The sequence below is a fragment of the Rhinolophus ferrumequinum genome, chromosome 3, assembly GCF_004115265.2.
Source record: "Rhinolophus ferrumequinum isolate MPI-CBG mRhiFer1 chromosome 3, mRhiFer1_v1.p, whole genome shotgun sequence".
NCBI classification, from domain to species: domain Eukaryota; kingdom Metazoa; phylum Chordata; class Mammalia; order Chiroptera; family Rhinolophidae; genus Rhinolophus; species Rhinolophus ferrumequinum.
This window is the reverse complement of record NC_046286.1, coordinates 23,090,479-23,115,323: the sequence shown is the minus strand read 5'-3', so window position 1 is coordinate 23,115,323 and position 24,845 is coordinate 23,090,479. Positions and strand designations below refer to the sequence as shown.

At 34.7% G+C, this 24,845-nt stretch overlaps 1 non-coding gene across 1 annotated transcript; it reads right to left on the bottom strand.

Moving 5' to 3' along the window:
* Positions 1-24,325: 24,325 nt before the first annotated feature.
* Positions 24,326-24,458, bottom strand: LOC117020974 (U8 small nucleolar RNA). Its single transcript, XR_004422792.1, has one exon. It is a non-coding gene; the product is annotated as a U8 small nucleolar RNA (small nucleolar RNA).
* Between the last annotated feature and the right edge of the window lie 387 nt (positions 24,459-24,845).

Sequence of the window (24,845 nt, the reverse complement as noted above, 5' to 3'; positions counted from 1 at the left end):
TTTTCCTTTCTTAAGTTTGAACGTAGAATATTAATGGATTTGTTTTGTAAAAATCATCTGTTGTTAATAGTGCCTTCCAAATTGTGATGTGTGGTATGTAAGCCATACCAGTTGAGGGAGTAGATACACTTTTCATAGTCAGATCTCTAAACTGTGCTCAATGCTCATGTTGTTAATTTCACGAGATTTCTTCATGGCATTATTCTAGATACTGGTGTGAAAACAATACACAATGATTTCTTCTTGAAACACTGACATTTTGTTTTAGTAAATCCATCTGTGGAGTATAATTGTAATGTTACCCTACTACCCTGTAAGCGTAACTCCTAACAGGCTCTTGAGTTGGATGTTATGACAATCCTGAATTATGTCTTTTCACTTAATTGTTCTATAAAAAGCATCAAGTAGAGTTATATATTAGGGTGGTGCAAAAGTACTTGTGGTTTTTGCAATGTTTTTAACCTTTTAAACCGCAATTACTTTTGTACCAACCTAATATTTACAATGTTTTCATGTTATCAATTATCTTAAGAATTTATCCTAAAATACATGAGTATAATTTATACAGATTTACTACAGTTGGCTATAACATAGTCCAACTCTGTTGTTTTATAAATAATAAAACTGAAAAAGGTCTTTTGGGAAAATCACATAGCTAATTAGCTGTAGGCAATATTACTTAGGACAAAAATGCCACACATTCTCCGCTCCTTCCCTCTACCCACAAACACACTTCTTTCCATGATTATCTATAGGAGAAATTGTTAATTAGTATTTTCCCTGCTGATCCCAGCTATGGTTCATAACTCATTCTCAACAGTGTTCTAGGTCCTGTTACTTGAATTGAAGCTATTTGCCAGTCCTAGTCTAATTCTTAGTCTCTTAAACTCTAGTATAGTATTCAGTATCTTTGCTACACTATAATTTTTACTGTTATACAAATAACTTAGATTATTTTATTTCACTGCCGACTCTGAACTTTTTATATAAATTAAACTACTTTTCTTGTATCTATATAGTTCACACTCCAAAGTACAATTATTTAATTGACAAAAATTTTAATTTTTTCTTCAGTAGCAGTCATAAACTTCAGAATTCTGCCTCACAATTTTTATACTTGAATTATATTACACTTGAGTTAGTTTTTTGTTTTAGTATTTTTAAAATTATTTTTCTCTTCTTGAGTTATTTTAACAATGGATCCCTTAAATAACTGGACATTCTAAAACCTTTACCTATAGGTAAAATGTATTTGCATAAACACAAGATAGTGATGATTAAAATACATACACACCTATATACTATAGAAAAATGTTCCTGAGTTGAATACATTCTTAATATCTATTTTCAAAATTCTTTGCGTAATTTTAATCTTTTTTAGAATATGCTAGCATACACAAATGACAGTTAAGGTAATGGCTATTGAACCAAAAAAAAAATAATAATAATATAACAAACAAACTGGATCCACCTAAGACGGGATATTGGGCCAAATTCTACCATAAACCCACACATGAGACTTTCTGTAAGGCATCCTCTCCGCAATGAAAGGCACAATTTAGGTTTTGCTGGTTATGTCTGTGTATAGCCTGAGGGGTGAAAAAGAAGGATTGAAATAACTCAGAGTTCTACCATTGTTCTTTGCTGTTTTTGGTAGACTTTGTAAATTGAATTAGACTGCAAGAAGAAAGACCACACAGAAAAACAATCTTGCATCTTATTTCAACTTACAAGTCAGTTTCTCCATCTCTTGTGATAATGCATACACATTTAAGACAAAGAAAGTGGCTATTCAAATTTCCATGCTCTCACCACCCAGCAAGGAATGCAATGCTAATGAGATTAGAGTCTCAAGTCAGAGTGACTGCTGCCTCCTCCTGCCTGGAATTAACAGTGACATTTGAGTATCATTTTATGCCTAACTATGAACCAAAAATACTGCTTCCTTTATAAAGGAAACTGATATTAAGTCCCCGTTAGGTTGTTGGTGATTTTTGTGTATTAATAAATTGTGTTGATGGATGATGAAAGATTGATCCTAGTAAATAACAATTCAAGCTTACATCTTTATGTTATACCAAAAAAAATAGATTTCTAAATATTTTATCTGAGTTTTTCTTGTATCCAAGCATCTCTTTCTTTTAACTTGGTTTATATGTAATATTCAATGTAACTGGGCTTCCAAGAACTTAAAAAGGTCTACTGAATTGGGTCTTCCATCCTGTTCCTAAGTGCTGTCCTCTTCTGGAGGAGGAAGGAGTGACAGCAGAATTAATAGGGGGTTTTTCCCACTTTTTTTCCTTCTCCTTACAGTGTGTTCTGTAGTAGGGTCATAAAAAGTTATAACTTTAAAGGAGGTTAGGAATGCATTCTGTTTAATTATTTTACAAGTATAGAAAAAGATTTTTAAATCAAATTTTATCCTTCCTTTATTTTTTGTTTCCCAAAAGAAAGAAGGTACCTCGGCATTTTTCATATTGTTCTCTCAAAATTATAAGTAATTTCAGTCATCCTTCACTTCCACCTTAAACTCCTATTACTGATTATTTTCTTTAACCACCATCCCAGGATTAGGTATGTGTATCCTTATTCCAAAATTTCATTGTCCACAATGAAAATTGTTAAGAACAACAAAAAAATCACTGTCCATAAATTTAACTTAACTCTTCCTTTAATATAAAATGAAAGGCTTTGGTTATAGGCTATAAATTTCTGAAATTATCTTACACCTCAATTATGATTTAAAAGATTGGATAGAGAAATTCTAGTTTTTTTGTTTGTTTGTTTGTTAGTTTTGGTCTCAATCTGTAGGAGATTCTTTGAAATTCACCCATTTTGCCATTGCCAGTGATTGAAATAGGGTTTATTGAATTATATCCTCAACTGTAGTAGTATCTCATTTCAACCATTTTTCTAGAGTGGCACCAGTAATGTGACTACCTTGACTCCATTGTCTCTCTTTTCCAACTGTTAAATTCTTGGGAGACATATTCTGAATGGACCAGCTGAAGTAAGGAGACTACCCATGGATTAATAATAGTGTAGCCTGGTCTCTCAGCCCAAATATGGCTCCTGAACACTCACACCTGTATGTAAAAGACATTCTCAGAGCATAATGAATTAATGTGAATTGAGGGCCCCTCCTCATAATACTATTTATCTATTGTTATATAAAAAATTGCTAAAAATATAGTGGCTTAAAACAACATACATTTATTATTGTACAGTTTTTGAGGGTCAAGAGTTTGGGCGTGGCTGGTTCCTCTGCTTCAGGGTCTCTTATAAGGCTTCAGTCAAGATGTCAGCCAGCCTAATTTCTCATCCAAAAGCTTAACTAAGGAAGGAGCTGCTTTCAGATGGAGAACTGACAGAATTAAGTTTCTTAAGGACTGTTGGATGAAGGTCTCAGTTTCTGTCTCGCTCTTGTCTATACCTTGCCATGTGGAGCACTCTTCAACATGACATCTTGCTTCATCAAAGTGTACAAGACAAGAAGGCAACATAGAGTCAGCTAGCAAGATGGAACTTATAATCTTACCTAACTTAATCATGGAAATAATATTTCATCACACTTGACGTATTTTGTTGGTTAGAAACAAGTTATAGGTTCTGTCTACACTCAAATGAGAGGGTGATACAAGGGTGTGATACTAAGAGGCATGGAGCATTGAGGGTTGTGCTTACCACACGTCCCATAAGTTCTATGAATCAATCACAAAGTCCTTTCAGTTAGTTTAGCAAGTACCATACATCTTTCATAAGGCATTATGTTAGATGGTTAAGGATTAAAAAAAAAAAAAGACAGGTTTCCTGCCATTGCCCTTATAAAATTTGTAGTCTAGCATGTGAGTTAATAGGCTTTTAAAACAATACAGAAATAATAGTTCAGACCATATATTCCTCTGCTTAAAACTTTTTAATTGCTTCATGTAGCTCTGAGACTAAAATGAAATTTCTTATCGTGGCTTATCAGGACCTGTGTTATCTAGTTCTTTCTTACTTTGACATTTTTATCTTCTTTCCCACACTTTTTCACTATGCTCTACCAATCTTAGCATTTAAAAAGACATGTATGCTTGAAAACAAAAAAGAAAAAAATTAAATCTTGTCATGTACACACAATGCAATATACAAATTATGTATTATAGAACTGTACACTTGAAACCTATATAATTTTATTAACCAATAGCATCCCAATAAATTTAACAAAAAATAAAATAAAATAAAATAAAATATTGTGTAATTCTCATCATTAAAACCTCAATCATCCAAAGACTGTCTAGCTTTAAACAATATAATTTCATATTGTGACAAACTAGTTGTCAAAATATACAGCTTGATAATGAGCTACACTGAATTGCTTCATAGGACTGTTAGCTGTATGTGGATTGATTAATGGAAGCAACCTTCCAAAGATGAATGATTTACAGAAATAAATCTTTTGATTTAAAGAAATAACACAGCTGGACATCCGAGTCCTTGTAACATGCTGGAAGAGTCTTTATAGGTTATGTATACTAATCTCATTTATTTATTGTTTAGTGTTTTTCTTCATCACATATGCCCTCTTACAGAAAAACCACAGAACAAGTTCTATCAGTTCTAAGATAAGCTTCACCTCAATAATTGTTTTTAACTCATCTTATAGCCACTTAATTGTGTAACTGATCAGAATCATTTTTTTTTTTTTGTCAGAAGACACATTTGAAGTCATAGTCACAACTCAAACCTACATATTCTGACCTCAAAGCCCATGGTCTCTCTTTTACATGGAGGTTACATCTTTTCCCCGAAGTGCCTCTATCTTTACCTTAAAGCTCACCTATGTCAGTAAGATATTCCTGTATTATAAAAGCTCCTTTTCTTGTCTAGTTTAAAGTCCAACAAATGACGATCATGATATAGTTAAGGTTCTAGAAGACTTGGCACATATCGTTTCTATTACACATTTTCTCCATTTTTTTCTTTATTACTTTGATGTGAAGAATCTGATTTAACAATTACAAATGGATAAGTAGAAGAAAATTCCCTCTCTCCATTCCCACTGCTCCCTTCCCCTCCTGTCTCTCCTTCCTCCTGTTCTCCATCCATTCCTCTCTTCCTTTGCCCTCCTCCCTTTTCCTTGATTTCTTCCTCCATCTATGATATATGTGATATTGTTGTCATAACTATGTTCAAGTTAGAATGCATAAACTTGGAAAAAAATCCCCTTCGATTTTATCAGAAAGTCTATAAAGAAGTTGAAAAATTATACACATATGTGTGGCCCACCTTCGTTTTCCATATGATTGTTTATGTCATTTGGGAATGTTTTATAGATGTCTCCTGGACTAGAGGAAGAACAGAGAGAAAGAAAAGGGAAGGACAGAGAAGAATGACTTCATAATTAGCCTGAGGATATAGGCTTTCTGAGAGTGAATTAAATAGAGAGCAGTGTTTTCAGTCAAGTGAAAACTGACTTACAAATGGATTTAGCTACAGATTTTAGGTTTCTAAGGGACTCTGATTTTTCACTCTGCTGTTTAAAGATGATCCCTCTCTGGGTGAGCCAAGTTGAGGCCAAAAGAACAAGGCTCCCTTGGCTCTCCTGAAAGTGCTGAGATTTATTTCTGTGGGGTGGTCTGCGTACTGATTGATTCCAACAAATCATCCTGTTTTCATTTGGAGATTAATATGTTACAATATAACCCCCACAGAAAACTGGAGAAATTAGTAATGATATATTTCGAGAACCATCTTACCATAAAATAAATTGAAAACATGGGGCCTATTGTATGTTTAGATATGCAGAGAATTGTATGAGATTACCTAAAGGAATAATTTTGAGACCTAGGCCAGGGTGTTACAGAATTAAAGTTTCTTGGTTTCACATAGATTTATGAGAAACCACCAGAAGAGTTCCATTTAGGATTAACAATCTGTGTTGTATAGATTTCCATTTTTACTATTGGGATTTATGTACATCAATCCTTTCGCATTTTAACATGATTCATTCACTTATTCGATTAATTCAGTAAATATTTATTGTGTGCTAAATACATGCCAGGTGCTTACCATAGAAAGATTTGTAAGTGTGGCATCCTGCTGCAGTCAATTTATAGGCCATTGAGACTGTAAGTCTCTGAGGAAGCTTGTTCCCCTTCTTCACCCTTCCCCCCTCCTTATGGGAGGAATAAAAGAAAATAACAAAGAAATAAGATTTACTGTTATTTTGGAAGTAAAAGGTATATCTGGAGAGTAATTCACTCATTGATCATGTCATTTAATTTTCTCAAAATCATCCAATTCTGTCCTTATATATTTGAGCCAGATTCCTCCCATTTGCCCCTTGAGATCCACTCCCAGCATAAAGTGGTTTCCTTGATTTCTGCTTTCTTCAAGCTTAATTTTACCAACAGGAAGTTACAGCAGATCAGAAGGAGGCAGGAGAATAAGGTCAGGGTATTCCTTCCACTCTTGGTAATCATTTTGGGATGATGGTGTCTTTCCACCAAAGGTCATTCATTGCTCCTCTCCAAGTGGATTTCTCTATAAGACTCTCTGATTCGGGGTCCCATTAACTGCTCTTACTGCTGTCTGTGCTGTGAAGCTCTGCTGTTTCTAACTCTAAGTGCTGCAGTATTCCTGTGGTTCCCCTACACTCTCTGCCTATCCTTTTGAAAATAGTTCTTTTGTAAATAAGCACTCCTAGAATTTTCCTATTTTGAATGTTGGGACTCTGATTTATTACAGTGTTCATTCAGTCATCTTATTGTGTCTTAATTATTTATCTGCTTCTTGCCTTGTTCTAAAAAAAAACAACAACAACAAGAAAATTTACGTGGTGTATTTTTATTGTTTGTAAATACAAAATTATAATTTTCAAACTATCTGAATCTCACTAAATATTACACATACAAAAATAATATTCTTAAACCAGTAAGTATTTTCTCACCTATTTTCATGTATTGTATAATGATTATCAGTATACACAACAAAAAATACAACTCTCACATACAAAATGAGATGGATAAAATTGTGCCCTAAAGATAAAATTTGCTCTTTGGCCTTTTTGTTATTTCTTGTATGTAATCCACTTTCTTTTCCATTCTTCAAAACAACAGTGAAACAATACTACTTTTATCTCTTATTTCGATATTATTATGATTTTCTCTGATTTTTAAGGGAGCATGTGTGGTTTCAGTCTGACAAATCTGGCAAGATTTCTTAAAAGAAACAGAACTAACACTGACCAACAGGTGTTTTGTTATTCTCACAGGCCCAATCAAATGACTGAGTTAAAAGTTCAAATGAAGTTTAGCAAACTTGCTTTAGTCTAAAGAACACTTTTGTTAAGATGGCTCAACTAAAATTTCTGAAAATGGAGTATAAGTCATGGTAGATTCAATGACTTTTTAATTCTTATGTGTTACAAATGTTTAATAAATTCAAATTCATTTATATTTACTCTATGGAATATTTTGATATCTTTACAATCACATTAGTGTTTATGGTCAACAGAATTAGGGTATATTCTGGTTTTCTCAAAGTATGATCTTTCAATTCTATAAAATTTACAATAACCTGACTAAGATTTCTCCTGGCCGCCCAGCTATACAACATTAAAGTTATATAATCAGGGATTCTTAACCTAGAGACTATGGCCTCTGGTCCTTGGGTAGACTACAGAGGTTCCACAAGGCCTAGGATTTTACATGAAAAATATTCTCATTTGTTACATATTTATATTTTTCTGGTAAAACTTCATAAGAATTCAAAAGAGATTAAGCACCACTAGTTTAATATTTATTGAGCATGGTAGATTTTACTAATGTTGAAAATATTAAAGAATCTTACATACGGGGTCTGTATATCCAGATGAGGGTAGGCATGTGAGTAGTTTTGGTCAATAAGATATGGGTGAATGTCATGTGTGACATATTTGAGCAGAAGCTATAAAACCTTTAGCCGTTTCAGCATTTTCTTTTTTACCTCTGTCATCAAACTAGATATATCTCACATGGAGGGTGCTCTATCTGTCCAGGTCCTATGATAGAGGAATAGTGGACTTCTCAGGTGTTTCTACGTTTCTGCAACAAAATTACCTTAAGTGGTCTGATGAGTAAGATGGTCATTTTCCATATCCTTTGTGGAGTAGACTAAATCAATTTCCTTGTGTCTGCCCTAAACAATAAATCAGATTTCCATTCATTATTTTCTGTGCTATTCCACAATGCCTAGTAAGTCATCATCTACAATTACCTCAGCACAAGGTTTGCCCTCTTTCAGAAATGTTTTCATGAATGCTTCCTTGTTAAAATCATTTCAGCACTTTGCTTCCAGCCTAGAAAGAGTAGCAAGAACCATCTTTCCCACCCGCCCCACCTCCACCCCCAAAGCAACTACAGCAAAAATACAAACAAAATTTATGAAAATGTTCTCAAGATCTCGGACATTAGGCAACAAGAGACAGTGGTCTCTGACAGGCAGGAAACAAATGAGGTGAATGTTATTTGATAAAAATCTACTAATATTTGAAGTTGCAAATAAGTCTAGTGCATGAAATAGTAAGTTTAAACCCAGAAACATTTTTTCTTTAATAATGAGTGTATTTTTATTGCTTAGCTAGCCTTATCAACAAAAACTAGGAAGTGATTTAAACATATGTTCATTTAATCCTAAAGTAGCTATGAAGTCATTTATTCTATAGCCAAGCAATTTGCAGTTAGTTCATCTGTAGAAAAAAATTACATTCAAATGACAAAGCAGCTTGTTAGTATGAATGATCTTTGAGGATTCTAACTTGAAACTTTCTCATCTAAAAGACCTTCCAACATGAGTCGGCTTGCAAACTCCAGCTTGTTTTTTGTTGCTATGAACATTACATTTAGAAACTCACATTTCATCCTAATATAAAATTATGACATTTTTGCAACAAAAAGTGTAAGAATAGTGAAAACTCTTTCATTGAAATTAAATATTTTATAATTCTAGGGTTATATCAGGAAATACTACTCAGTTTTCTACAAGTATATATTTAGAGGAATTATTTAAAATAACATAGCATTTTATTGGTTGAGGCTCTATGACACTCAAGGCATTGGGTCTTATTAATATTAAAACCTCTATGAACTGTTTCTACTCTCCACTCCCTCCAAAGCACACACACTTTGCAGATGAGGGAATTGTGTCTCAGAGGAGTTAAGCAACTTGCCCAGGATTTCACAGCTGTGAAGCGGGGATTGGGTTTGGAAGCTATGAGGATGGTTCTGATGCAGGGTTATCATTTTTGCGTCTAGGTTAAATCCAAGTCTGCCTTTCTTTGTGGCTAAGAGATGCAGTTCTGAACAAAAATTCGTTTATTCTGAAGCAACTTTCCTTTACTTTCCTCTCTTTTCTTCCTTCCTTCCTAAATTATTAATTGGTATTTTTACTTAGAAAAAAACAAAAGTAGAAAATACACATTTTGAATATGTAAAGTTGCTCTCAAATATGAAAAATTATGTGTATATAAGTTTCAAAAAGCAGAATGCAAAATTATTTTAAACTTTTTGCTATTTATTTCAGAATAGGAAGATCTCTATAATGGGGCATAAAACAAGAGAGAAATAGGGAAACAAGAAACTAGATTCTATTTCTAGATTTGCCATCAGCTTTCTCTAAGACTTTGAGTGAGGCAATTAATTTAACTATGCCTTTGTTTCTGCATCTTAAATTATCTTAAAATGGTAATTTTTGAAATCCCTCCCAATTAGAAAATTATCTAGCGTTTTGAAACAAACTAAGATAGCTCTGCAAAGGTATAAAATATGACTGTCAACAATGTCAAAATGTTACACAGCTTTTGAACAATTACCATGTCACAGTAATACGTATGTGAGAAAAACAAAATGGGACATTTGTAGTTTTCATTTTGAATTCAGACTCCTCCTTCTCTAGAAATAGATTTTTCCAGCGCTAATAAATTCTTTACATTGTAATATATAAAAATGCTATGAAGGATGAGTTCAGTTTTAAACATTTTGCTTATGGTTAAAAACACACACACACATATATGTATCTTCATAGATAATAGACACTAGTTAGAAACTTCAGTCAGATATAGAACATATGTGTAATTTGACCCCATTTATATTCATTTTTTCTAAAGACTACAGAGAGGGATCCACATACCCACACTTGTGGGCCTACCTACAATCCAGTTGGGTGCTGGGAATAGGTGAGGATTCACTTCTCTGCTCTCTTTGGTATTGACTCAAGATTTTTAGCATTTCATTCAGGTTCCAAGAAGCCATTATTATTTTTTTTTAAATTTATGAACATTTTGAGGTTGCTATTGCATAAATAAATGTACAGCTGCCAGAAATACTATAATCGATATTTTGACATCTTACTTGGAGTAAACAATCAGATAATGAAAAATTGATAGATAAATTTGCAATAAGACTCTACAAATGTAGTGAGACTAAAAATCATGAACATATTTTGACTTTTGTGAGGTCACTTTTTTTTTTGATTTACCATATATTTGAACATTTCAGCTTAAAACTATATATTTCACATACCTATAATGGGAATGTATTAGTCTGGATAATTAATGCCAGCAACATTCCAAACTCAATAACTTAACACAATAAAAGTTAATTCCTTGCTGACACCCCAGTCTCACAAGGATCAGGCAGCTCTTTCGTTGATTTCCTTCAGTCAGTAACTCAGGGGTTCCAGTGTCTTCCGTTGGGAAGCTCCAGCATCTGAGAAAGAGGAGAGGAGGTATGAAATATGTCACTGGGAGGTTTAGGGCCAGGCCGGAAGGTGTAGTACTCCTCCTCCTTCCACCTCCCATTAACTGGAAAGTACTCAGATGCTCTCAGCCTAATGAAAAGTTAGACTGGGAAATGCCATTTTTGTGACTGTGCAAGAAGAAGAAACAGGATCAGGGAGTATCTAGTCAGTCTCTGGCACCAGCGATACCATTTTAACATTTTTAAGTCAATATTCTTTCATTCTTTTCCCCCAAAATTCATGTTCCCTGTCAGCCATTTTGCCCTTCCCCGGAAACGAAGAAGAACAAATGTCAGTGTCTGAGAAAGGGAAATGAAGTCCTGAGGGGTGTCCTGAACAAACATGAAGAGGAAGAAGTAACACCTGTCTGGTGGGACCCAGAGGATGGAAGGAAGATGAACTAGTATGGAAGTACCTAGTCACAATGTTCTGACTGGAAAACCTGAAACTCCCCTGGGAAGGCACTTAGAAATGCTAGACATATAGAGTGTTTTCAAAAGGGTAGAAAGGCTCAAGAGAAAGTTAGGAAAACATGTAGGAGCCAGAAACAAAGACAACTGACAACTAGAGCTTTGATGGTCCATATGTGATGTTCTCTGTGCCCTGGGCACGGGAGGTGGTATACTGGTCTTAATATCCCAGGGGCTTGACTGTTCTATGTGGGGATAGGAGATTGGGTCCATGTAAAGTATGGAGTTGAAACTAAAATCTCAGTATAAAGCTAAGTCTCTTGGAAGGCAAAAATATATTTACCTGCTGTGGAAGGAAGATGATAAAGAAGTTTGTCTCTCTTAGCTTGGACTCTAGGGGATCTATGTTTTTCTTTTTTAATTAAAACTTCCTTTTCAATGTCAGAATACTTTCTACTGATTTCATCACTTATCATTATTACTTTTTTATTCTGGAAGGCAAGAAGCACTATGGTAGGACCTGGTGGGCAGGAAAGGGGAAGGTGAATCTAGTAAGAAAAGGAATTGTGCTTAGATTCCATTCCATCTTGTACTATACGTGTGATCTTGGGCAAGAAAAGGTACTCAATTTCTTCTTCTGTAAATAAAATAATAATATTACCTCATAGGTTTACTTTGAGAATTAATGAATGTAAAGTGCTTAAAACAGTGCCTGGTATAATGTAAATGTTAGCTATAAATATTAGCACACTATGTGTTTTATAAACATATAATATATTTAAAATTCACTAATATCACAAAGTATTTGTTGCTCTTGTAAGTAGAGTTTTACCTTCTTATTTGCCATCTTTGCTTTTAAATATTTTGCTTGTTGTGAAGAATATCATCTTACTAGCATTAGTTAATATCTTAAGGCATAATATACCTTTAGGACAAGGCTGTAAACCCATATTTCAATATTCCTCTTGTACAGTAAAAATAATTTATGATAGTTTCTTGGCACATACCACTGAATCGTCATTATTTTAACTTTTAATGTGACTGACTATAAGTTCATACTAGGAACAGAATTGTAAGCTTTCCTATTTTGTGCTCTCTTGGGTTTACATTATTAAGAGTATATATTTTGAAGACTTTTTGCAGGAAGAATTTAAAACCACCTGGCCATTTTATTAGATTAGATGATTCATGAATTTATCTGAAATCCACTCATCAGATCCCAGATAAACTGATAAATTTTGTTTCTCCTTCATGACATTATTTCCAGTGCCAGATGTCACAGAACGTTTTTGTATCATTACCTTCATGTCTTGGATCTTTGTGCCTCTAAGCTGGGTTAGTTGGAGCAGTAGGAACATTCTTGGACTCCATTTGTACACCGAGATGGTTAACAAGTATTTAAGGATGCGTGAGAGTAACTGCAAACTCCATGAATATATCCCACCAAACCAGAACTAAAGGAATCCCCAAGTGCAAATCTCTTAGCCAGATCCCCAAAATGCCCATGGCCCCTTCAACACTACCTACCATGTTTCCCCAAAAATAAGACCTAGCTGGACCATCAGCTCTAATGCGTCCTTTGGAGCAAAAATTAGTATAAGACCTGTCTTATTTTAATATAATATAGGACTGGGTCTTTAGTATAATATAATACATATAATATAATATAATATGTAATATAAGACTGCATCTTATATTAATTTTTGCTCCAAAAGATGCATTAGAGCTGATGGTCCGGCTAGGTCTTATTTTCGGGGAAACATGGTAGTATAAGAAGTATGATGGAGAAGAGTTTTGTGAGGAAAGAAACGGGTCTTAACTGGTTGCAGTTAAATTATCAAAAACTTCACCATGTAACACATTGCTAGGGTTTCTTCAAGAACCTTGAAGGAGGCCCATGCACATGGAAGGTCCTGAATTTCAAGCTTTACTAGGGTTAAAGTAAATATATTTTTGGGTAGAAGACTTTACAGATAACGGGATTTGATAATTCCAGGTGCAAAATCAGGATTAACTTGAAGTTCTTGAATATCAAGACCAGGATAGTTTAATTTGCTTTTCACAGTGCCAGGAATAATAGTAATCCTACTGGATACTTAGCAGTTAATTACCTGATTATTAGTGTAATTAGTTTATCCTATTTCTTGATCTTAAGGGATTTATTTTAATAAAGCCAAACAGTTGTACATTTTATTGTCAATTAGCATATGCTGTTATAGCAGTACAGGGGGAATTTGTGATTTACTACTGCCAGAGTAGACATTTTTTTTTTTGGAATTTTAATTCCTATTTGTATACTGCAATTTGTATGAAGCATTAGAAGATCTTCACGGTCTTCTGCTGAATCGATTTCTTAATATTGAACCATGAATATCAATTATATTTCTATGTTTAGCTGTCAGGTTGAACAGTTGAGCAGTATTATTAGGATGTTTTGCAAAATAATTTAAAAACTACATTTAAGAATTCTTACTGATATTGTCTTATGGACCTTGATTTTTAAAAGTGTTTAAGAGTCTTAAAAAAAATTATATTTATTCTTCAAATCTTCTTTGAGATTATAGCTTATTAAAAGTTTCAAATCTTTGAGAAAGTCATAAATCATATTAATAATAACACTTATAAACAGTATGGTTAGGAATTATTTAATCTGTTTATATCTAGTATTATTTTTAATTTCTTTCGTGTTTTGCAGAAAATATCTGCTCTAAAGCTGATGTTGGCTTGCCATTGGCCTCTGACGTTTAATAATCCCTGTTCCAAAAGAAGTTAAATCTCCTATAGAAAATCTAGATGGCCTTCATTTGTTTTAAACGAATGCTCCGACTCTCTGGAAGTGATGGGCTGAGTCCAGACATTTTTGAGCAGTCACCCATACTAAATAATGTATGGAACTAATATATAGCAGAAATCTGTCATTACCCAAGATCTGAAGAGACATTTGGAAATGAAAGGTATCTGATACTTGTATAACTTCATTAGGGGTCCTGTTCATGAAAATAATTGACATACCTGATATTTATTTTTTATTTTTTTAAACCTTTACTTATTTATTTTTCTTTAAATGTTTTTTTAAGGAGGCGCAGCTTACCGTGGCCCATGCAGGGATCAAACCTGCAACCTTGGTGTTATTAGCACCGCACTCTAACCAACTGAGCTAACTGGCCACCTGCCATGCGGGGCTGCCTGCGGGGTCTCAGCACCTCCCCACGCGAGGCTGAGAGCCTGGAAACTGCTCTCTTGGACTCTGTCCCCACACCACCCTTGATATTTATCTTTTGATGAATCAAGTTTCTTAAATGGTGTTCAAATAATAGTAAAAGGACAAGTGTCAAAGATCTAGTGAGCAATTTTTCTTTGGGATAAATCATAGGCCAGTTTTGCAATAGAATCTTCTGGGAATCAGGAGGGAGTGAGTCATTAATCCTTTAGGCTAGGATGTTAGCATGTTTAGAGAGCATCTCATGTGCATGGGAACTCTTTAAACATCTCTGATTATAAAGGGGTTTCAGAAATTTTTGTTCAATGTATGAGTGAATAGTAACTTGATGACACTCCTGGGAATTAATTTGAATTCACTCATCACTCACTCAGCAAATTCCAAGAAACCTTTATCGTCTTGTTTGACCAACTGTTTAATCCTAAAAGGTCAAAATCGATCACGTTGAGTTTAATATGTCATATGAACTGTGAATTGATTCCATAGAGCAAGCTTCCTCAAAATACTTACCTTTGGCCTATATATGCCAAAGACGGTGTTAACACTAATGACGCGTTAGTGATAATTAAAATAGAAACGTTGAATAGTTGAGCGGACATTTTAGTTTTCATATCACCAAAATCAGATGTTTTGTTTTCTCATGGGAAAATTGCTTTCAAAACGTCTCTACTCTGGGAATGGCTTTGGAATTCACACACCAAGGTTAATACAGAATGCCTTGGACAGTATTGGAGTTATTTTTAATGCATGACAGAAGTCATGCTGTGGGAATTCTGAAATGTAAAATAGTAATTCTCTCTGCAATCATATCTTAGATAATAAAAATAGGTAATTTCCATCCCTTCCATCCAAATTTGTTTTTTCACAAATCTAAAAATGCAATTCTATCTTAGGAAATATAAATTCATCATCAACATTTACTAAACTGAGTGAGACTTGATGCAAGAAGTGGTTGATTTGAACAAATTAAAAGGAATTATATCTCAGTGTAGAAAAATAAATTCAACATCTTCTTTCTCTTCCTCTCTTACTACCCAATACCCAACTAGGTAAGAGTGGAAAGAAATGAATTAAACATTTAAAAGATGTTGTGCAAATGCCAAGTATCAACAAAAGCCAATAGTCACTCTTAAAAAATAGCAAGTTTCTTACTTATTTTCTGGTTTAAAAGGAAACATATTTATGGTAGATAATTTTAAAAATAGAGTAAAAGTCAAAGAAGAAACCCCAAAAATCCCATTTATACCAGAGAAAACTACTATTAGCATATGAATGTACAACTTTACAGATCTTTGTGTATGCAGGCATATGAAAATGTTGGTTCTTTACAGATATTAGTATACACATGCATTTGAGAATGTTGGTATTTTTTAAAAATTTGATTCACATTCTTTTTTATAATATTTTTTCATTTAATTCCAGGAGATCAGGCATCTTTGTCTGCTTTGTTCACTGATGTATCCTAGAGACTGACACATGGTAGGTTATCAATAATTATTTGTTGAGCTTACTCGTACAGTATGACTTTTATTCACGTGTCAGTAAATATTCTTTGAGACCATGATATTTAGTGGCTGCATAACAGTCCACTGAGCGGTGCATTGTAATCTGTGTAACAAACGCACTATTGCTGGGAATTATTATTTCAATCTTTTTATACATAAAATTATCAAAACATCTCTTGTGCACACTCCTTTTTTGTACAGTTTTGATTGTTTGAAATAAACTTTTTAGTTTTAGCTTTTTAAGCTAAAAATATTTAAAATTCCCTATTCCAGAAAGGCTTCCAAAAAGTTAAATTAATGTATATCTCTCCTTTATGGAAATGGTATTCTCCATTTCCTTAGATGGACGTTCTCTTAGATATTCTCATCCAGATGGTTTTGGAGGGATTGGCACCATCTAGGAAACCATTTTCCAGGCCAGAGTGATGGACCCATGATTTAACTCAGGTCATTGAGGCAAGAAATTTTTCTTTTTCAGAACTATTGGGAAGGTCATTCTCTTAACTTGATGGAAAGGAGGAAGATTACAGCTAAGGGAACTGCTAGCAGTTTGGGGGTATATGGGGTTTCAACTTTAAGATAAAGTGGACACCATAGAAAGCAGAGAGACAAAAAGAACTAGGATTTTTATACACTCTGACCAGGCCTCACTTGAAGCTTGACCTAATTTTGAACTTTTTAGGTACCAGAGCCAAAAAAAAGTCCCTCTTTTCCCAGTATGCGGTAAGTTTTCTATTAGCTGTAATATAAATATTCTGATACGATGAGTGTCTCTCACAGTGTGTATATGATCATCAGCACAATTTGATTGTTCTATGATGGTTCTAGTTCCTTGTGAGGCATTTCAACCACTTGGGACCATGAGATGTATCAGTATCCTTTTGTTTGTTTGTTTTTATATAACCTTTTATTTTGGAATAATTTTAGATTTCCACAAAAGTTGCAAAGACATTGCTGAGACTTCCTGTATGTCCTTCCCTCTTCTTTCCCTAATATCACCATCACATGTAACCATGGTACATTTGTCAGAACTGAGAAATAAACATTGGTACAGTACTATTAACTATAGACTCTATTTGGGTTTCAGCAGTTTTTCCATGAATGTCCTTTTTCTGTTCCAGGATTCAATCCAAGTTATACTTAGAACAATTATCCTTGTTAGTAACATTCCTCTCCGAAGATATTCAAATTCATGTAATCCATTTTTCCTAGCCTTAATCAATCAAGACGTACACGGTGCTGTTATACTTAACATTAAGCAAATTTAAGAAAGTACTCCATGGGGTAATACTTCCATTATTTTTGTTTTTACTATCTATAATACTGCTCAGTAAATATCCAAAATGATGCAGAGAAGAAGAATTCAGTCTTTGGTCCTCAATAAGGAGGCAAATTCTATGTTGTGGGTACAAGATGTTTAAGATAATTTTTGAAGTCTCTTCCAAACTTGCATTCACTTTAGAATTAGAAAGACTGAACTTTGAACACTAGAACATATACGAGCTGTGTATGGTCTTGGATAAGTTATCTAAAAATTGTCTTTGGCTTCCTTGTTTGTAGACTCACTTTATTAGGCATTCCAAACTTAACACGCTTAACTAGAAACATTTGACTCCTTCTCCCTTTCTCCTCCCTGCTCCCTGTGCTTCAAATTGCACCCCCTCACACTTCTTAGTAAACAGTGTCATCTTCCATTCTACTGGCAACCTAGTCCAAAACACAAGTGTCATCCCTCATTCCTTTTTTCTTCACCCTGTCACATTTGATCCATCCACAGATGCTCTCCGCTGACTTTTCAAGAAATACCTCGAATTGATCAATTCTCTTTGTCCATGATCAATTTCTCTTTGTCCACTCTTACAGTCCTACTTCGGGTGACCATCACCTCTTCTTTGGATTACTGCAGTAGCTCCCTAATTATCTTTTCTGATTCTACTTCTCCCCTTAGAACTCATTCACCACATTGTATTGGAATAATATTTTTTAAACGTAAGTCATACCTTGGTTCCCTTTTTTGATTAAACGTTTCCAATGGCTTCTCACTTCTCTTAAAATAAAATCTAATCTCCTTATTGCTGCCAGCAAGAGATGACAAGATCGGCGTCATGACTACCGGCCTTTATCAAGTATGCTCCAGCTACACTGGCTTTGGGTTTGTTTCTCAAACATGCGCTACTTGCTGCAGCCCTAGGCCCTCATGTCCTGCTGTTGTCTCTGCTTGGAAGACGTTTCCCTTAGACCACTTCAAGGCTGTATTTCTCTTATTATTTAAGATCACTTCCAGCTAAAAAAGACTGTTCCAATTTAAAATTTTAGTGGTGTATATTTATGTATTATTTTCTCTTTGTCCATTTTCTGCCTCTAGAGTGTAAACTCCATGAGAGCAGGAAATGGGACCATATTCATCAGTATCCTTGGTGATAGTACGGTGAGCAAGACCTAATAGGTGTCCAATGAATGCTTGTTTATTTACTGAGGAATAAAAGATAAAACGATATCAGTTTAGCTATTTGAGAACAATTCTGGGTAAGTTGAGAGGAGACAAAGGAGAGAAAATAGAACTTAAAAATACATATGTATATATCTTTGGTTATATAGGTATTTATATATATTACATATGACTTATATCTCTATCTCTGTCTCTCTGTTTCTCTGTCTCTATCTCTGTCTCTGTCATCTGCAGAGAGAGAGACTTGCCTAATAGATTTTGCATAAAAGATCCGAAATTACCTAAATTGCTACCTCATGGCTAATTAATGGCCTTCCCTTCTGTGGGGAGACTCACATTTTCCAAGATTGTATCAGTTGTGGACAAACAAGTAAATTGCCAGTGATTCAGTTTCGGGAGCCACTCTTTGTTAATCTGGGATTAGGGAGGTGTGTCTGTGAAAGGAAAAAATTTCATACTTTTAACATTGTGGGTTTTTGGTTAGCTCAAGCATCTGTGGTTAGGTCCAGTGTTCCAAAAATATAATTAGAGTAATGCAGTCCTTACAGTAACATTCATTCTAGGTAGCAGTCATAATGGAATATATAGTTGCAATGTTTTATCTGAAATATATTTTGGGTGTTATTTATTTCTTTGTGGCAAAGTTGTTTATGTTCTATTACTAAAATTTTTAATATGTAAAACTGAATTTCATTCCACACTTATTAATTATTGACTTATATCCTGCAACATTCCAAAAGAGGGTTAATGCTGGTTACTGCTGCTATTATATCCCTCAAAGATACCCCCTACACACACACACACACACACACATACACACACACACACACACGTATAGGTGTACATATAGGGAAGTTTATGATTTTTAGTGGAAAGTTAGTTTGAAAGGTAATAGTTATAGGGAGAGTTGTAAGTTCTAGCTAATGGCTTCTGATAATCTGAAAATGTCATTATCACAATGGACATCTTTAATATATTTTTGTAACTCATAGTGTTTGAGATAGCGTAAGATAATGAGAGGATGCTGGTCTGAAATTTTCTGCCTCATAAGGTGGCATGTGCTAATAAATAGCATGTGCTAATAAAAGAAACATTTTCTGTAAATAAAAACTACAATGAGATATCACCTCATACCAGTTAGAATGGCTATCATCAATAAGACAAGTAAAAATAAGTGTTAGAGATGCTGTGGAGAAAAAGGAACCCTCATACACTGTTAGTGGGAATGCAGATTGGTGCAGCTGCTATGGAAGGCAGTGTGGAGGTTCCTCAAAAAATTTCGAATAGAATTACCATATAACCCAGCAATCCCTCTCCTGGGTATCTACCCAAATAATCTGAAAACATTTATCTGTAAAGATATATGTGCTCCAGTGTTCACTGCAACTTTATTTACGGTGGCCAAGACATGGAAACAACCAAAGTGTCTTTCGATAGATGATTAGATAAAGAAGTTGTGGTATATATACACAATGGAATACTATTCTGTCATAAGAAAAGATGAAATTTTGCTATTTATGACAACATGGATGGATCTTGAGATAATTATGCTAAGTGAAATAAGTCACACAGAAAAGTTGAGAACCATATGATTTCCACTGATATGTGGTATATAAAGCTGAAAACAACAAAGAACAAGAAAACAAATGAAGAAACAAAAAACTCATAGACATAGACAATAGTTTAATGGTTACCAGGGGTTGAGGGGGAAGGGGGTTGGTAGATGAGGGTAAACGAAATCAAATATATGGTGATGGAAGGAGAACTGACTCTGGGGGGTGAACACACAATGTGATATATAGATGATGTAATACAGAATTGTACACCTGAAATCTATGTAACTTTACTAACCATTGCCATCCCAATAAACTTTAATTTAAAAAAAAAAGAAACATTTTCTAATTACTACATGTGCTATCACCCCACACTGTAGTTCATAGGGTAGTGATTTGTCTCCTGTAAAGCAGGCTATTTGGCTTCTCTTTGCTTTACCTTTGATGCTTCTTACTGTGTTTACAGAGAACTGAAGTTACACTGCTACAGTCCTAAAGATCCCAGAAAGTAAATTAATCCAGTCAAAGGGTAAATTAATCCAGACAAAGAGTCACACACAAACACACACACCAAAACCAACCAACCAACCAACCAACCAAGCAAGCAACAGTCCAGAGGATTCTCCCCTCGGACTCTCAAAAGTATATAGCAGGTCCTCGAATAACATAATTTTGTTAAACTTTGTTTGGTTTTAACACTGAGTGAGGGGGGCTGAGGAATTGATCCCTGGCCAAGGCCACTGTCTGTGTGAAGTTAATCTTTCTTGTTTTTATTCATCTTTCTTAAATATACGTAGAGCTCACATTTATTTCACTGTTTAATATTAGAGGTATTTTGGGTCTTTATTTAGAAGTTTGGTGGCTTTTGTGACCAGAAACACGCCATAGGAATTTAACTGTTGTTTATATCAATTAGCCTATGGTAAATTTGTTTCCATTATTCATTGTTTCCGAGACCCTAATGATGATGTTAAGTGAGGATTTAGTTCACCACCTTGTTGCCTCTGGAGCCCACATGAACACAGTAGCACCTACTGTGGGGGCTGTGCATAGGAGAGGCAGGACATGAACTTCTCAGGTGACAATGGCTCACGGTTGGGACTGGTTGTGAGAGAGAAGAGAACATTGAGGAGCAGGGACGGGGGGATTTGCTGTATATGCCAGAACAAAGTGACTCTTCAAAGAGGTGGAAAGTGATATTTGAATTAGACCAATAATGAATCCATTAAAATCCAAGTTGACATAAATCAATTCTAAGCCTTCGTTACTTAGAAATTTAATCATAAGAAGAGAAATTAAAGCCAAGATGAGCATGCCAAAGGAAACTAAACAACGGTTGGGAAACCTATATTTCTTTTGACTTCTTTAAGGATTTTTTTACTAGTTTCTGGCTCTGTATTACCAAATGAGCATGTCAACATACTACTTACTGCTTAGAACTCTCTGTTGTCTAAATCGTCTGGTTAATAAATTGAGACTCCATTTACTGAATTTACATTCCAAGAAAATGATCAATGACGATGAGTAAAAGGAGTACTTTAACATTAATCTTCACAGAAGAGAACTTACATATTTTGGACAGGAAATAGTTCGTTTGTTTAATGTTTGACTTTTAATTGGCACCACTCAAAGATGGATCTTGGCGGTTGAGAGTCAAGAAAGAACAGGCAAAGACCAAAGCTAGAGGTGATGTTTGAGTTTCCAAAGGAGGCAGTCTTCGAGATGACGTTTTTTCAGATATTCTTATTAGTAACCTACAGCTTCTCCTGGAAGTAGCCTCCTCCATCAAGCGCAGAAGTAACTTTTTGTTTTCTTTTCTTCTGCAGGGACGACATCTTGAAAATGTACCCTGCATCACGAGCTCTACTTCCCAAGCTCCCATTCACTGTTCAGCCTGCAGCACTCTGACATCACCCTGACCGCTGACCCACAGGACTGTCTTTAAGGTTACACGTGACCTCTTGGAGATCAAATCCGGACAGTGCTTGTAAGAATGTATTGCATAGGACTTTCTGCTCCATTTGACAATCAAGAACTTTGTACTTATTGAAACTTTTCCTTAGTTTCTACTCTCCATTCTTCTCCTGTCTGTCTGATCACTCTTTCTCAGTCACCTTCCCTCTTATGCTAAAATGTTGGTGTTTCCCAAGCTACTGGATTGGACCTTATTCTCTTTGTACTTTATATACCTTTCCTGGATGGCTTCTTTGCTTATATTGTCAGCTCTCCACAGATGTCTTTTAAACGCATGGTCTAATCCAACTCTTTTTCCTGAAATCGCCACTAGAATTTCTGACTGCTTTTCAGATATTCGCACATGAATACAGGTTTTCGCCCACTATCTGAAAGTAGAGCATCCTATTAAACTTTTGGGAACACCAAATGATGTAAAGCAAAGAAGCAATTACCATTAATTTATATAGAAATATTTTTTAACGTTCCCAGACCCCCAAAGTAATCTACCAAATCATAAGAAATAACACACAAAACCTAACATATCACGCACATGATAGTAAAAGTATGAATGCAGAAAATAAATCAAGATAAAGCACAGGTGCTCACAGACACAGGTCAAAGCTCTGGCAGGTTTATGCTGAGAGGCTGAGTGTAGTTCCCGGGAAGGAGCTGACGGGGCCACTCTCGCAGCTTGGGGACGTGCTGCCTCTATAATGGTTCAGCTCCTTGCAAAGTAAATGCTGAACACTGTTTTCACTTTTCACCTTTTTTTTTAAAGTAAAAATCTTCAGATTTCTTTTGATTAGCAAAAACATGTACTAATGTAGGTCCTTTGTAAAAGCCAAGTGGAAAAGCGGGGCATACCTGTATTACACGGATCCTCAACACAACTTGTTTTTCATAGAATTTATCATTCTTACCTCATGCACTCCAACACTTTCCCCTTCTTTAATTTCTAATTTTACTAGATGATTCAGTTACTCAACCAGTTTCCCAAGCCTGAAAGCTAGGGACAGATCACTTGTTTCCTTTCACCTTCTACCTTCCATCTGTCATGAAATCATGATTCTACTTCCTATCTTTCCCTCTGTATTAAAAAAAAATAATAATTATACAATTAATACACAATTATTATTTAAAATTATGCAATCCAGAAATATAAGGAATAAAGAGAGAAAATTCTTCAATCTCTCTTGCCCATAAATTACAGCCTCCACAAGGAAACTCTTTCTACATTCCAAAGAAATAGTTCCCATCAGCTAGCTTTTGGGAATAGGGCTTTCCACACCCACAGCATGATCTACTCTGGAGAAGACAAGCTCAGGGAGGTAGATTACATAACACTGAATACTCTATTGAGGTTTGTGTCTGAGATAAGACAGGTATGATGTAAAAAAGTGACCATAGGCTTCAGGTGGCCAAGTTGTGTTGACGATGAGAGAATGGGACTGTAGTCCTAACCTGACAGAGAGGTGAGACAGCCAGAGGAGGGCTAGATAGGGCCTTCTGAAAGTCAGGGGCCAGGGCTGGCATCCTGATTGCCTAAGGGTATTCCTAATGGAGTTCCAGGTTTAATTTGAATTAATTTAGAAATTGAGTAAGCCTGAGACAGTAGATCATTTATTTTTTTATTCATCAACTATTTGAGTTGTCCTTATAAACTGGATCTTATGCATGTGCTGAAGAAACAACTGGTAAACAAGACCCAGCTCCTGTTTTCAAAGAGTGCTCATTCATACAGAGCATCTTCCTGTTTCATGTACCTCTTCAGCAATGTGACTATACAAGCAGCTATTGACATATTAACATGGATAATTTAGTGGTGGATATATTTCTATGAATATTCTAAATAAATGTTGTATTGCTCATATCAGGATAAATTTTGTAATTATTATAGAGTTTGAAATAAACCTATGGTCTATTGTTATTCCCACATCGATTTGATCTTCAAGTTGTCTGGGCTTCATTATGATTGCTGAGGTCCATTTTTTAGAGTACACTGCCCTCTGGTGGTTAAAATACAGGGTTTTGTTTTGTGTTTGGTTTGGTTTTAGTTTACTCCTGAAGAAGAAAGACCCAAGTCTTTTCTTTGCTGATGAGGTTTTTGACACTCTGAATTTTCTCATTAGTATTTATTTTAACATTGATTATTGTTCTTCTGAACAAAGTACCATTATTTTGTTAAAATCGTACATAATAACTACCTTGTGGAGAGTTTTTAACAGTAGTCTGAGAATCCCCAAACCAATTCCAATGAGATTTGGGGAGAAAAACCTGGTTAAAAAAATGTGTTTTTTTTTTTATTTGTCAGAAAAAAATAAGCATAAAAGAACGGTCCAGAAACAGGAATGCTTCACCTAAAAAAAGGGAACCTCTCAATAAAACATGAATACAAAGATATTACAAAACAAAAGATATTGTAAAGATACTGTAATTTTAAAAGGTGGTATACATTTTTTTCCCCAGGAATAATCAGATGGGAGCAATCAGGATGTTGAAAGTCCTGATTATGCAGAGACAATCAGGAATCATGCAAACTCCAATCATCGTATTCCAATCTGCCCTCCAAAGGGAGGAACAGGTAAGGATTAGCCTACCTGACAATGAAAAAAAGGTGGTATATCATTAAAATAAAAAGATAAATGACACAAAACCAAAAAGATAGAGATAGTCATAATTTTTTTAGTACTATAATGTAGCATGTCAAGGCTCTTGGTCTATTTATCAAATGATATTAGAATAACTTGTTGATTGTAAAAGCAAATCTAAATTTATATCTCACAGCTTAGATTAAAATGCTATCTTGATGTATTGAAATTTAAATGAAAAAATGGAACAAGGAAAACTATAGATAAATAATGATGTGATCATAGGTTGTTAATAGCCTTTAGTATGATACCAAAGAAATCAAAAGGAAATATTTTATAGGTTTGATTACAAAAATATATATATACATATTTCTATATGTATATATAAATGTATATAAAAACA